The sequence below is a fragment of the Arachis ipaensis genome, chromosome B10, assembly GCF_059453495.1.
Source record: "Arachis ipaensis isolate K30076 ecotype BB chromosome B10, ASM5945349v1, whole genome shotgun sequence".
In the NCBI taxonomy this organism is placed as follows: domain Eukaryota; kingdom Viridiplantae; phylum Streptophyta; class Magnoliopsida; order Fabales; family Fabaceae; genus Arachis; species Arachis ipaensis.
In genome coordinates, this window is record NC_142435.1 from 19,030,016 (window position 1) to 19,045,542 (window position 15,527).

Sequence of the window (15,527 nt, forward strand, 5' to 3'; positions counted from 1 at the left end):
GCCTTTTGGTCTCAAAAACGCGGGAGCTACTTATCAAAGGCTAATGAATAAAGTCTTTTCAGATCATATCGGAAAAGTCATGGAAGTCTATGTGGACGACATGTTGATAAAGACACAAAGTGAAGAGACATTATTGTCCGACCTGGTCCAAGTGTTCGACACTATAAGAAAGCATGGCATGCGACTCAATCCTGCAAAATGCACCTTTGCAGTAGAAGCTGGAAAGTTCTTAGGTTTTATGCTCACACAAAGAGGAATTGAGGCAAATCCAGATAAATGCCAGGCCATACTCAACATGAAGAGACCAACTTGTGTCAAAGAGGTACAACAACTCAACGGAAGATTGGCAGCCTTGTCCAGATTCCTAGTGGGATCAGCGATAAGATCTCTTCCCTTCTATGCTACTCTAAGGAAAGGAAAAAGGTTCGAATGGACAACGGAGTGCGAACAAGCCTTCCAAGATTTCAAAAGATTCCTAGGACAGCCACATATCCTATCTCGGCCACGAGAAGGAGAACCACTCATATTATACCTTGTTGAGTTAAGAAATTAACTAAATTAATTAATGATGACAAACATTATTTTTGAGCAAAATAAATAATTAGTGTTGATTAATTAAATCTACTTATTAACTAATTGTTTATTGTTGCAGGCCAAATGTTAATAGCCCAAAATGGAATAAAAGACATTCAGCAAAGAATATTGGGCTGAAAGCAAATAAAGAGCCCAAGCAAAAGCAAAGAAAGAAACCAAAGAAATTAAATCGGGCCAAGCATACCAATACCCGATCCAAGCTCAATTGTTTTTCAATTTCCCACCATCTTGCTCCAACCAAAGCAACGTTCTTCTCTTCTCTAATCAAGTCACATCAAGACCTCAGAAAAGTAAGAAATAGAAAGAGAGAAAAAGCTTCCTCCATAAGCCAGTAACCAAAGATGCAAGAAAGAGAAAAACTAAGCTTGAAGCACAGAAGCTAAAGCAGAAAATCTAATCCAAATCAAGCTTAGGTTAAAGGTAATCCATCTCATCTTGCATGCATCAGATCTTCATCCCTTCTTCCCAACTCTCTGCACTATCCGAAAATGGCATTCAAGGGAAAGTTGATCTCTATTCTTCACTGCTACAAATCCACGGTCCCAAGAGATACTTGGGGACCAAGTTGCATCTCTATGGTTCAGATTTGGTTGACCATTGGAAGACAATCTCGGTTACTCCTACATGGCTTTCGGTCAAGTTGGAAAAGTCAGAAGCAAAGGTTCTACTTTGATGTTTGAGAAGAAAAAGTGAGCTTGTGGGTTGGTGAAGCACAAGGCTCAAGTTGTTGACCTTGGAAGAAGAACCAAGGAACATGCAAGGAGATAAAAAGAAGCTTGCTGTTCATTCAGAAGCAAGGAGAGAAAACCAGAGTTTGAGATTTGAGTTCTGTGAAGTACTCCCTGTGAAGTTCCTCTACTTGGATAATGCTTTCTATCAAAGAAGCATTCGGCCAATACTGAAGAACTAAATCAATGGTTTGCAAAGCTGGTTTTTCACATAGCAAATAGGCTGTTGATGAAGTCAATCTCCTTCATGTTTTACTGATTGTAATGTACTTTTCTAAGTTTATCTTTCTGTAATTTCTTGTGAGAAAAGGCATTGTGAGAAAGCTCAAGTAAAAGCCATGAGTGGAAAAAGGCTGAGTGAAACACTTGAGAGAAAAGCCTAGAGTTATTTTCAGATTTCTTTAGGTGTGTTTATGTCTTGTATCTTGTACCTGTGAGGTATCCCTTTCTTAGTTGGGTTAGCACTAAGAGTGAATAGTTAGGTATTAGCATAGCCAATGTCAAGTTAGGTTAGAACTTGAGTGTGAAAGGATTGGGTCAATCCTGTGTTATTGGTGTATGTAATACTGTTAACTATAGTGAAATTCTTCCATAGTTGTGGAGGAGACTGGATGTAGGTTGCATAGCACAAGGCAACCGAACCAGGATATATGCTGGTGTTAGATTTTCTCTTCTCTGCTGTGTTCTGTTTTCTGATATTCATGAGACAAAAATAAATTGTCTCATAAATTTCCGCTGCTGAGTTCAAACAGAATCAGAATTGCAAACTTGTTTAAAAGGGTAATAACAGCAACTTAAAAGGAAGGCATAGATTCAACCCCCCTTCTCTAAGCCTACCACAACCTTCAATTGGTATCAGGAGCTAAGGTCTCAAGAATCAAGCTTAACCACTTGGAGCAAAGATCAAATGGCGAACAATCTGGACACAACCACAATTGCCTACACCCTCACTGAAGGCCAGTCAAACAACCGGCCACCTTTCTTTAACGGAAAAAACTATTCCTACTGGAAAGAAATGATAAGGATCTTCATCCAATCCATTGACTATAACTTATGGAAGATCGTTGTGAGTGGTCCCAAGATCCCAACAAAAACAAGTGCTGATGGAGTGATGACTCCGAAAGAAGAAGCTGAATGGAATGAAGATGACAAGAAGAAGATAGAGCTGAACGCTAAAGCAATCAACCTTCTTCACTGTGCTATCAGCTTTGAAGAGTACCGGAAGGTGTCTAGATGCAAGACAGCCAAAGAAATCTGGGAAAAACTCCAGGTTACACACGAAGGCACTAAACAAGTCAAAGAAACGAGGATTGATATGCTGCGAAAAGAGTATGAGATGTTTAGCATGAAGGATGGAGAAAGCATTGATGAAGCATTTGAGAGATTCTCAATCATAATCAACAACCTTGATGCTATGGGTACAAACTATGCAGAACAAACCTTGGTGAGAAAACTCCTTAGAAGCCTCACAAAAGAGTGGGAAAACACTGCCACTGTCCTAACCGAGAGTAACAACATAAGTCCCATAACATATGATGAGCTGAGAGGAAAACTCCTTGCCTATGAAGCCACACACACAAACACAGACTCAAAAAAAAAGGGAATATCCCTCAAGTCACAAATAGAACCAAAAGAGAGTGAGTCTAGTGATGGTATTTCAGATGACGAGCTTTTGTTTTTTGCTAGGAGATTTAGAAGGATGTTGAAAAGCAAGGGCAAATACAAGGGCTCAAGTTCAAAGGAGCAAAAAATAGACTTGAGCAAGGTGACGTGTCATCATTGCAAGGAGGCTGGGCACTTCAAGTCAAACTGTCCAAAGCTCAAAAAGGAGGACAAAGGCAAGAAGGAAAGGAAGAGAGTACTCATGGCAGCTTGGGAAGATCTTGAGAATGACTCAAATGAAGAAGAAGAATCTGAAGGAGATGACAAAGACTGCTTCATGGCTGGAAACAACAATCTTGATGAGGTAAACTATTATGATTTGACCATTGAGGATTTGCATGTTATTATTGATGATCTCACTTTAAACACATCAAAACTGCTTGATAAATACAATGAGTGCAGATCTGAAAGAAATGTGTTAAGAGCTGAAAATGATTTTTTAAAAGAAAAAGTGAAGGAAACTGAATGTGCTTTAGACATCATTGAAGAAAACAGATTTCTAAAATTTGAACTTGAAAAATTAAAAGGAAAACACATTGTGGATCCTTCTCATGAGTTAATTGCTGAAAATAAAAGATTAAATGATATGATTAAAAGGCTGAATGGTGACTTAGCAAAGTTTGCTCAAGGTTCTAGCAACTTGGACAAATTACTTGCAAGTCAAAGACCATTGTTTGAAAAATCTGATTTAGGCTACATAGCCAAGGAAGATGTTGTTTCTAATATTTTCTCCATAAAGTTTGTGGCTTCTTCATCAAATATCAAAACCATACCAAACAAATCTGGTATTGAAAATGCTCCAACACTTGAAGAAAAATTTGATGAAGTATACACAAGTAAAACTGAGCCGTCACCAAAAACTGAACCGAGTTCAAGCCGGCCAGGTTTGGGTTATATTTCGAAAAATGAGGCTACTTTCAAGAAACCATTTTTCTATAACAAAACCTCATTTTCGAAAAATCCAAAAAGTTTTAAAAATTCTGGTGAAAATACTTTTACAAAGAGGAATAACTTTATTAAAAATCAGTTTGTCAAAAGAAATGCATCTCCTCCAAGAACCAGAAAATTTCAAAGCTTTAATCATTTCAAGCAATATAACTCACATCAGTTTCAGCAACACACACCAGAAAATCATTGTGTTAATTGCAAGAAATTTGGTCACTCATATGCACAATGCTTCATTGAAAAGAGAGTTGTAGGAAACAAAGTCTACAATGTTGTTTGTGATTTCAATGCACTTGGGCAACCAAGATGGATTAACTTCAAAGGATCCAAATTAATTTGGATACCTAAGGCTACTTGAAACTCATCATGCAGATTTGCCTAGCATCCAAGAACAAAAAGGACATGTGGTACATGGATAGTGGATGTTCAAGGCACATGACTGGAAGGTCAACCTACTTCATCAAACTAAATAAGTATGATGGAGGTTTTGTGACCTTTGGAGATGATGGTAAAGGTAAAATCATTGCTGTTGGAAAAGTAGGTAATGAGCAATCTACTTTCATTGATGATGTACTTTTGGTATGTGGTTTAAAGCACAATCTTTTAAGTATAAGTCAGCTGTGTGATTTGGGATATTTAGTTGTTTTCAAAAGGCTTGAATGCTGTGTTGTAAATGAAAAGACAAATGAAGTGATGTTTGTTGCCAAGCGTTTCAATAATATGTATGGACTTACTCTTGATGAACTAAAGAATCAAAATGTAGCTTGTCTTCACTCTAAAGAATCTGAAAAGTGGTTATGGCACAAGAGATTGGGCCATGCAAGTATGTTTCAAATAAACAAACTTGTAAAGAAAGAATTAGTAAGAGGTCTTCCTTTGATAAAGTTTGACAAAGACATCACTTGTGATGCTTGCCAAATGGGAAAACAAACAAAAATTTCTTTTAAACCAAAGGAAGACATCTCTACTAAAAGACCACTTGAGTTGCTACACATTGATTTATTTGGTCCAACAAGAACTCAAAGCCTAGGTGGTAAACATTATGGTTTAGTAATTGTGGATGACTACACTAGGTTTGGTTGGGTTTTATTTCTTGCACACAAAAATGAAGCCTTTTCGGCCTTTGAGCCTTTTTGCAAGAAAATTCAAAATAAAAAGGATTTGAAAATCTCTTCTATAAGAAGCGATCATGGAGCTGAATTTGAAAATAATTTGTTTAAATCCTTTTGTGAGGAATTTGGAATATCTCACAACTTCTCTTGTCCAAGAACACCACAACAAAATGGTGTTGTGGAAAGAAGAAATAGAAGCATACAAGAGATGACAAGAGCTATGCTTTGTGAGAGCAATGTTTCAAAATTCCTTTGGGCTGAAGCGGTTAACACAGCTTGCCACATTTTAAATAGAACAATCATAAGGAAATTTTTGAAGAAAACCCCTTATGAACTTTGAAAAGGCTACCCACCAAACTTAGATTACTTGCACATCTTTGGATGCAAATGTTTTGTTTTAAATAACAAAGAAAATTTGGGAAAATTTGATCCAAAGGCTTATGAGTGTTTGTTTGTAGGATATTCCTCAACTAGTAAAGCATATAGGGTTTATCATCAAGATGCTAGAATTATTGAAGAGTCCATACATGTTACATTCTGTGATACTAATTTGGTGCAAAGTATTTTTGAAGATGGTGATGCAGGAAATCAAGCTCAAAATGAGGATGAAACTGCTCAGAATCATGGAAAAGAAAATTCTGGACAATCTGAACCAGAAACAGCAAATGCTGAAAATTCAAGAGACAATTCCATTTTGTCTCATGAATCTGAAGAAAATTCTGCAGACAGCAGCACACAGAATCCCTTGGTGACTGAATCTGCCTCCAAGTCCACCAGACCTCGTGAATGGAGATTCTTGAAGAATTATCCTGAGGAATTTGTCATTGGGGACGTCTCTCATGGAGTGCAAACTAGGTCTTCCACTAGAAAGGCAAATGAAGGATCAAACATTGCCCTTTTTTCACAAATAGAGCCTCAAAACGTCAAGGAAGCACTTAGTGACCCTTCTTGGGTTAAAGCTATGGAGGATGAGCTTCTTGAGTTTGAAAAGAACCAAGTGTGGACGTTGGTTCCAAGGCCAAGTGGAAAGAAAGTGACCGGCACCAAGTGGATATTCCGGAACAAGTTGGGAGAAGATGGTAGCATTGCAAGGAACAAGGCAAGGCTGGTGGCACAAGGATATGACCAAGAAGAAGGAATCGACTTTGATGAATCCTTTGCCCCTGTTGCCCGAATGGAAGCCATAAGACTTCTCTTAGCTTATGCTGCATTTTGTGGTTTTAAATTATATCAAATGGATGTGAAATGTGCATTTTTGAATGGAGTAATAGATAGAGAAGTGTATGTGGAGCAGCCTCCTGGTTTTGAAAATAAAGAGCATTTTGACCATGTTTTCAAATTATCTAAAGCTCTCTATGGTTTAAGACAAGCTCCTAGAGCTTGGTATGAGAGACTTAGCTCTTTTCTTTTGAAAAATGGTTTTCAAAGAGGCACCACTGACACAACTCTATTTATTAAGAACTCTAATGATTCTTTTATTCTAGTCCAAATATATGTTGATGACATTATTTTTGGGTCAGCAAATGAATCCCTTTGTTCTGAATTTGGAAAACTCATGACAAGTGAATTTGACATGAGTATGATGGGTGAACTTAATTTCTTCCTTGGGCTGCAAATTAAACAAACTGAAAAAGGTATTTTCATTCATCAAGAGAAGTATGCCAAGGAATTAGTTAAGAAATTTGGTATGGAAAATGCCAAACCCATGGGAACTCCCATGCATCTTAATTCTAAATTAGATAAGGGAGAAACTGAGAAAGATGTTGATGAGACTAGGTATAGAGGAATGATTGGTTCTCTTATGTACTTAACTTCCTCTAGACCCGATATTGTGCAAAGTGTTGGATTGTGTTCTAGGTTCCAATCCAAACCAAAAGAGTCACATCTTTCGGCTGTTAAAAGGATCATTAGATATGTTCATGGCACATCCAATTTTGGTCTTTGGTATCCTAAGATTGATGATTTTTCTGCAGTTGGTTATTGTGATGCAGATTTTGCTGGTGATAGAGTTGATAGAAGGAGCACTTCTGGTTTATGCTGCTTCCTTGGAAAGTCCTTAAATGTTTGGTCAAGTAAGAAGCAACCAACAGTGGCCTTATCCACTGCAGAGGCTGAGTATATAGCTGCTTCTTCTTGTTGTTCTCAGCTTTTATGGTTAAAAACGCAGCTTGCTGATTACAAATTAAATGCTGAAAATATTCCCCTGCTGTGTGATAATATGAGTGCCATTAATATTTCAAAAAATCCAGTTTTGCACTCTAGAACTAAGCATATTGAAGTGAAATTTCACTCAATAAGAGAACATGTCTAAAAGGGGGATATTAGTATTCAATTTGTTAAATCAGAGGAGCAATTAGCATATATTTTTACAAAACCATTAGCTGAGGATAGATTCTGCATGCTTAGGACTTGTTTAGGAATTTTGAGTTATGATTCTTTATTTAAAAAATGCTGATGAATTTGCTGGAGCCTTTTGTCTCATAAACAGGTATGAGACAATTCTGGGCAGGTGATGAACGTTTCCCTCAAGTCAACGTGTTCTGGGCTTGCTTCAAGTGAAAAATTGATCTGGACCAACCTCAATTCGGATCTGGGTTGTCCTATATGTTTCATTAAATCCAAATCACCTCAAGGCCCTAACATGAATGTTACAATCTTGTTTGTTATTTTTTGATGACTTGTGTGTTTCATAAAAGGTTTTCAATAAATGTTTTGTGGCCCAAAAAGTTTTCAAATGAATTTAATTTTGGCCCAAAAGGTGTTTCAATTTAATTCTGATTGTCTTTCAAAATTTAAAATTAATTTTCTGTTTTAATTTTAAATTAAATAAAATCTTTCTTGAATGAGGTCATGTCTTTTCAAGTCTTTTCAAATGGTGATGCAGTTGCATGGTTTTGAAAATCCACTTTTTGGGTACGGTTACCAACACTCCCTCTCTTCCCTCCATAACTTCCCCACACACTCTTTGGTTTCTCTCCACTCTCTTTACTGCTTCTCTTCCCTCAAAAGACTGAAACTAACCAAATGAGGAAGAAAACCATTCCTAAAAGGCCTCCTCGTGAAAAGATTTACAAGCTACCCACAAAGCCTTCCACTCGCTCTCAAGACCGCACCTTTACCCCTTCTCCTTCTCCTCCTACCTCTCCTCCTCGCTGTAACCCCATGGCTCGGACCAAAAACACTCCAAGGTTTCCTCCCTCTGCCAAGCCGACGCCTCCACCAAAGGCCACACCTTCCAAGCCTGGCTCCTCAAAACCAAGTTCAGCAAAGCCTAGCTCTTCCAAAGGCAAACGTCAGGCGACTGAGGAACCTATACCCGAACCAACACAACCCAAATACAGGTCTGTTCCAATGCGCTCTCAACGAGGTAACACTCGAGTCCCTCTCCAGAATGTTAAAGAACCAGACATCGGACCTTTTGATCACAAAGCTCATTTTTTGACTTCTCATTCGAACTATAACCCTTATAGATTCAAATCTGCCATGAACAATGATTTTTATGAGAAGGTTATCCAGTATCGTACCCTATGTCCCTCTTTTCTCACTGATTTGCCATCTTTGAAAAGAAAAGGTTTTCCTTTTGTTGATAACTTGATTTTTCTGGACTGGAATCACCTTTTTGACATCAAAAAACCTGTTTATCCCTTGTTGGTCAAAGAGTTTTATGCAAACATGACTTATCATGAAGGCACTGCTCATTCGTATGTCAAGGGCCGAGATATCGTTTTAAACAATGAGACCATCAGTGATGCTTTGAAGTATACTGATGTTGGGCCCTGTGCCTACACGTTAGTTAAGTGGGATGAAGGAGTTGGTGTTTCTTACAATGATGCCCTGGCTAGTATTTGTGAACATATCTCCTTAATAGATGGCATTACACCCACTCACAAAGCTCTAGGATATGAGCGTGCTCAACTGCACCGAATAGTCAATCATATTATTCTGCCTCAAAGCGGCTCATATCAAAGGGTTTTCTACACTGATACTCTTGTTTTATATGCCCTTCTCACCAAAACTGAAATTTCATTTGCATATTTGATGGTTAGATACATGTTTGACTCTGTTAGAAGTGAAAAGGACAAAGCTCTTCCTTATGGCATGTTTCTAACTTGCATTTTTGAGTATTTTGGTGTTGACTTAACCAATGAGAAATATGAAAATAGACATTCATATCTAAAGGGAGGTGGTTCAGTGAAACAGCAAAAAGGACCAACTCGATCTGAGAGAGTGGTTCTAGATGATGATGATGAAGAGTTCATTCCAGATGATTCTACTGCTCCTTCCACTGAGGGCACTTCCATCTCCACTGGGAAGAAATCCACTCTGCTGAATGTTGTCAGGGATGTTGCTCAAGAGTTTGTCTCCCAATCGAATCACTTGATTGAATTGAGCAAAGAGAAAAGGAAGCTGGCTAGCAAGCATGAGAACTTTCTGAAGAAATCAAGGGATAGGGTGGCTGTACTGATGACTTTCATTGACAACCTTCAAAATGATGAAGACATTGCCACGGATGTTGAAGAGGAAGCTGCTTCGGAGGGGAATGGTTCTGATGCCTAGGATTTGTCTCATAAAAACTGTTGTTGCTGCTCTCTTTTTGTCTCATGAATTCTGCTTCTTTAGTACTTTTATACTGTTTCATTTTGGATGACTGTAATAACTCTGGATATTACTGCACCTTTGGTAGTTTAGTTAGCACTTTGAACTGTGCTCTAACTCTTTTCTGCAGGATACAAGACTTTGTTTTTGTTGATCTTGTTTATTATCCGCCCTTGATGACAAAAGGGGGAGTAATAGCTATTAAAGGTTGATTAGGTTGATTTTGATTCTGATTGAATGATGCTGCTGATTTTTCTGATTAGTTAGTTGATTTCTGCTGATAATTTATTGATGCTGCTAATTCTTTTCTAAACTTTGTTTCGGATTAGAACTGAACTTTGTTTTTGCAAATTTTTTTGTTTTACAATATGCTTTGGCTGTTGTAATGATAAGAAATACTGGGCTGAATATGTGTTGCTGGTTATATAAGAATCCCTTAGTCAAGTTACATCTTGAACAGCTCCTTTTAAGCGTAATGTAAACAGGAACAAAAAGAAAAGAGCTCAAATTCAGGGGGAGCTACTGTTGAAAAGGAAAGGGGGAGCAACACATTAGCAAGCAACATCATTCAAAGGGAGTCTCTAAAACCTTAACTCAAAATCATTTCCTTTTGATTGTTGCTTAAAATCATGTTTGTCATCAAGGGGGAGATTGTTGAGTTAAGAAATTAACTAAATTAATGTGCACCGACTATACTGATCTCAACAAAGCCTGCCCAAAAGACCCTTATCCACTCCCAAGTATCGACGCTCTGGTAGATGCCTCCTCCGGATATAAATACCTCTCGTTTATGGATTCATATTCCGGATACAATCAAATCCCAATGTATCCACCCGATAAAGAAAAAACCTCATTTTTAACACCAAAAGTAAACTACTGCTACATTGTGATGCCTTTTGGTCTCAAAAACGCGGGAGCTACTTATCAAAGGCTAATGAATAAAGTCTTTTCAGATCATATCGGAAAAGTCATGGAAGTCTATGTGGACGACATGTTGATAAAGACACAAAGTGAAGAGATATTATTGTCCGACCTGGTCCAAGTGTTCGACACTATAAGAAAGCATGGCATGCGACTCAATCCTGCAAAATGCACCTTTGCAATAGAAGCTGGAAAGTTCTTAGGTTTTATGCTCACACAAAGAGGAATTGAGGCAAATCCAGATAAATGCCAGGCCATACTCAACATGAAGAGACCAACTTGTGTCAAAGAGGTACAACAACTCAACGGAAGATTGGCAGCCTTGTCCAGATTCCTAGCAGGATCAGCGATAAGATCTTTTCCCTTCTATGCTACTCTAAGGAAAGGAAAAAAGGTTCGAATGGACAACGGAGTGCGAACAAGCCTTCCAAGATTTCAAAAGATTCCTAGGACAGCCACATATCCTATCTCGGCCACGAGAAGGAGAACCACTCATATTATACCTTGTTGAGTTAAGAAATTAACTAAATTAATTAATGATGACAAACATTATTTTTGAGCAAAATAAATAATTAGTGTTGATTAATTAAATCTACTTATTAACTAATTGTTTATTGTTGCAGGCCAAATGTTAATAGCCCAAAATGGAATAAAAGGCATTCAGCAAAGAATATTGGGCTGAAAGAAAATAAAGAGCCCAAGCAAAAGCAAAGAAAGAAACCAAAGAAATTAAATCGGGCCAAGCATACCAATACCCGATCCAAGCTCAATTATTTTTCAATTTCCCACCATCTTGCTCCAACCAAAGCAACGTTCTTATCTTCTCTAATCAAGTCACATCAAGACCTCAGAAAAGTAAGAAATAGAAAGAGAGAAAAAGCTTCCTCCATAAGCCAGTAACCAAAGATGCAAGAAAGAGAAAAACTAAGCTTGAAGCACAGAAGCTAAAGCAGAAAATCTAATCCAAATCAAGCTTAGGTTAAAGGTAATCCATCTCATCTTGCATGCATCAGATCTTCATCCCTTCTTCCCAACTCTCTGCACTATCCGAAAATGGCATTCAAGGGAAAGTTGATATCTGTTCTTCACTGCTACAAATCCACGGTCACAAGAGATACTTGGGGACCAAGTTGCATCTCTATGGTTCAGATTTGGTTGACCATTGGAAGACAATCTCGGTTACTCCTACATGGCTTTCGGTCAAGTTGGAAAAGTCAGAAGCAAAGGTTCTACTTTGATGTTTGAGAAGAAAAAGTGAGCTTGTGGGTTGGTGAAGCACAAGGCTCAAGATGTTGACCTTGGAAGAAGAACCAAGGAACATGCAAGGAGATAAAAAGAAGCTTGCTGTTCATTCAGAAGCAAGGAGAGAAAACCAGAGTTTGAGAGTTGAGTTCTGTGAAGTACTCCCTGTGAAGTTCCTCTACTTGGATAATGCTTTCTATCAAAGAAGCATTCGGCCAATACTGAAGAACTAAATCAGTGGTTTGCAAAGCTGGTTTTTCACATAGCAAATAGGCTGTTGATGAAGTCAATCTCCTTCATGTTTTACTGATTGTAATGTACTTTTCTAAGCTTATCTTTCTGTAATTTCTTGTGAGAAAAGGCATTGTGAGAAAGCTCAAGTAAAAGCCATGAGTGGAAAAAGGCTGAGTGAAACACTTGAGAGAAAAGCCTAGAGTTATTTTCAGATTTCTTTAGGTGTGTTTATGTCTTGTATCTTGTACCTGTGAGGTATCCCATTCTTAATTGGGTTAGCACTAAGAGTGAATAGTTAGGTATTAGCATAGCCAATGTCAAGTTAGGTTAAAACTTGAGTGTGAAAGGATTGGGTCAATCCTGTGTTATTGGTGTATGTAATACTGTTAACTATAGTGAAATTCTTCCATAGTTGTGGAGGAGACTGGATGTAGGTTGCATAGCACAAGGCAACCGAACCAGGATATATGCTGGTGTTAGCTTTTCTCTTCTCTGCTGTGTTCTGTTTTCTGATATTCATGAGACAAAAATAAATTGTCTCATAAATTTCCGCTGCTGAGTTCAAACAGAATCAGAATTGCAAACTTGTTTAAAAGGGTAATAACAGCAACTTAAAAGGAAGGCATAGATTCAACCCCCCTTCTCTAAGCCTACCACAACCTTCATACCTCACGGTAGGGAGTCGGGCAGTAGCCTCAGCACTAGTTCGAGAAGACGACAGTGGGCAACAACCCGTATACTTCATCAGTAAAGCATTACAAGGATCCGAGCTGAACTACCAAAAAATAGAAAAATTTGCCTATGCTCTCATACTAACATCTCGATGACTTGACCCGTACTTCCAAGCTCACACCATTAAGGTTCGGACCAACCAGCCCATAAAAGGAATATTGCAGAAAACAGACCTAGCAGGCAGAATTTTACAATGGGCAGTCGAGTTGTCCGAGTTCGACTTTCAATACGAAGCTCGGACAGTCATCAAATCACAATACTTAGCCGACTTCATTGCAGAATTTACAGACACCCCGGAAACCCCCACAGAATAGAATCTCTACGTGGACGGGTTTTCGAATAAGACTAGAAGCGGCGCAGGTGTGATAATTGAAAGTAATCAAGGGACCCAAATCGAACTCTCTCTCAAATTCGGGTTCCCTGTCTCAAACAACCAGGCAGAATATGAGGCACTACTAGCTGGTTTAAAGCTGGCTAAAGAGTTCGGAGCTCAAAGACTCATTATCTTCAGCGACTCACAGGTGATCACTTCACAAATAACGGGGAGCTACCAAGCCAAGGACCCCACTTTGAAAAAGTACCTGGGTAAAACCAGGGAACAGCTCGGACAACTCCGGGAATATGAGATCCACCACATACCCCGCGAACAGAATGTCCGAGCTGACGCACTCTCAAAACTAGCCAGCACCAAACCAGGAGGCAACAATAGAAGCCTTATCCAGGAAATATTACAGAACCCGTCAATCTCGAAAGAGGAAAAAGTCTTAGCCATAACAGGTTTAGATCAAGGATGGATGACTCCTATAATTAACTACCTCAAAACAGAAACACTTCCTACAGATGAGAAGGAGGCAAAAAGGTTAAAACGGGAGGCACAATACTACACTATCATAAACAATACTCTATACAAAAGAGGAATTTCAATACCATTGTTAAAATGTGTACCGACTTCCAACACGAAGGAAGTTCTAGAAGAAATACACAGTGGCATCTGTGGCAATCATCTCAGAGCACAAGCGCTCACCAAAAAGTACTCTGGACAGGATTTTATTGGCCAACTCTACAAAAGGAGGCCACAGAGTTCGTGAAGACATGTCCACCATGTCAAAAACATGCCAACTTTCACATCGCCCCGCCAGAGGAGCTCATCAGCGTAACCTCACCTTGGCCATTTGCAAAATAGGGACTCGACCTTCTCGGACCATTTCCTCAGGGATTGGGACAAGTTAAATTCTTCATAGTAGGGGTAGGCTATTTCACAAAGTGGATCAAGGCAGAACCCCTAGCTAACGCCACTACTCAAAGAAGTCAAAAATTCCTATATAGCAACATTTTCACAAGGTTCGGGGTTCCATACTCCATCACCACAGACAATGGCACTCAATTCACATATGCAGGCTTCAAAAAATTAGTAGCCGACTTGAACATAAAGCACCAGTTCACTTCCGTCGAACATCCCCAAGCCAATGGACAAGCCGAAGCTGCCAACAAAGTCATATTGGCTGGGCTAAAATGGAGATTACAAGACGCAAAGGGAGCTTGGGCCGAAGAGCTCCCACAAGTCCTATGGGCATATCAAACAACGCCACATTCCACCACAAAGGAATCACCATTCCGATTAGCATACGAAACGGAGGTAATGATCCCAGTGGAGATCGAAGAAGGGTCGCCTAGAGTGGTCCATTACAATGAAGAAGCCAACTCCCAACTTCAAAGGGAAGAGCTCGACCTACTTCCTGAAATCCAAGAAAGAGCTCGGATCAGGGAAGAAGCACTAAAACGTCGAATGGCTTCCAGATATAATCAAAAGGTAGTGCCAAGAGGTTTTGCTAAAGATGATCTCATCCTAATCCGAAATGATATCGGAACAACTCGACCTGGTGAAGGAAAGCTGGCAGCAAACTGGAAAGGACCCTACCGAGTCATAGAAGTACTTGGGAAGGGCTACTACAGACTGTCCGAACTCGAGGGGCAAGAGCTCCCCAGGTCATGGCACGCCTGCAACCTAAGAAGGTACTATAACTAGGAATGGTAAGGGATCTCAGCATAGGGTGTACTCTTTTTCCTGAAAAGGTTTTTTAATGAGGCACCAAGTTGAGATCCACAAATTATCTAACTTAAAAGGATAAAAACTCCACATGTACATATTTGCATTTTCTTTTAAATAAAATATGTTAGATGTTCTACAAGTTTTTAAGACGCATTAATCTGAAACATTCATCGCACGATTATAAAGCAACAGATCGGCAGAAAGTGAAAAATAAAATTCACTGCACGATCACGATAAAGACCAGCAGAGATGAAAACCAAATTCATCTAAAGGTCGACTAAACAAGGATTGAACTCACCTTCTACAAATCAGCAAAGATGAAAACAGAATAATGCAAGAAGTTATCGAAAGTGATCCGAAGAAAGGACCTGACGAGGTCTTAATGGATTGCTAAATAATAACTTAAAGACTGGCCGACATTAAGAAGTCGGACCAAGTCAACCCAAGTTATAAGTAAACCCTGGAAAGAGGTCTGGCCAACCCTATAAAAGAGGATTACTTTAACTTAGAAGGGCTCGACATGACGAAGTCGGCCCAAAACATAAAAGTTATAAAAGTAATCCCTGAAAGAGACCTGAACAAGGTCCAAGAAAGTGGATTACAAAAATAACTTAGAAGGGCTCAACATGACGAAGTCGGCCCAAAACATAAAAGTTATAAGAGTAATCCCTGAAAGAGACCTGAACAAGGTCCAAGAAAGTGGATTACAAA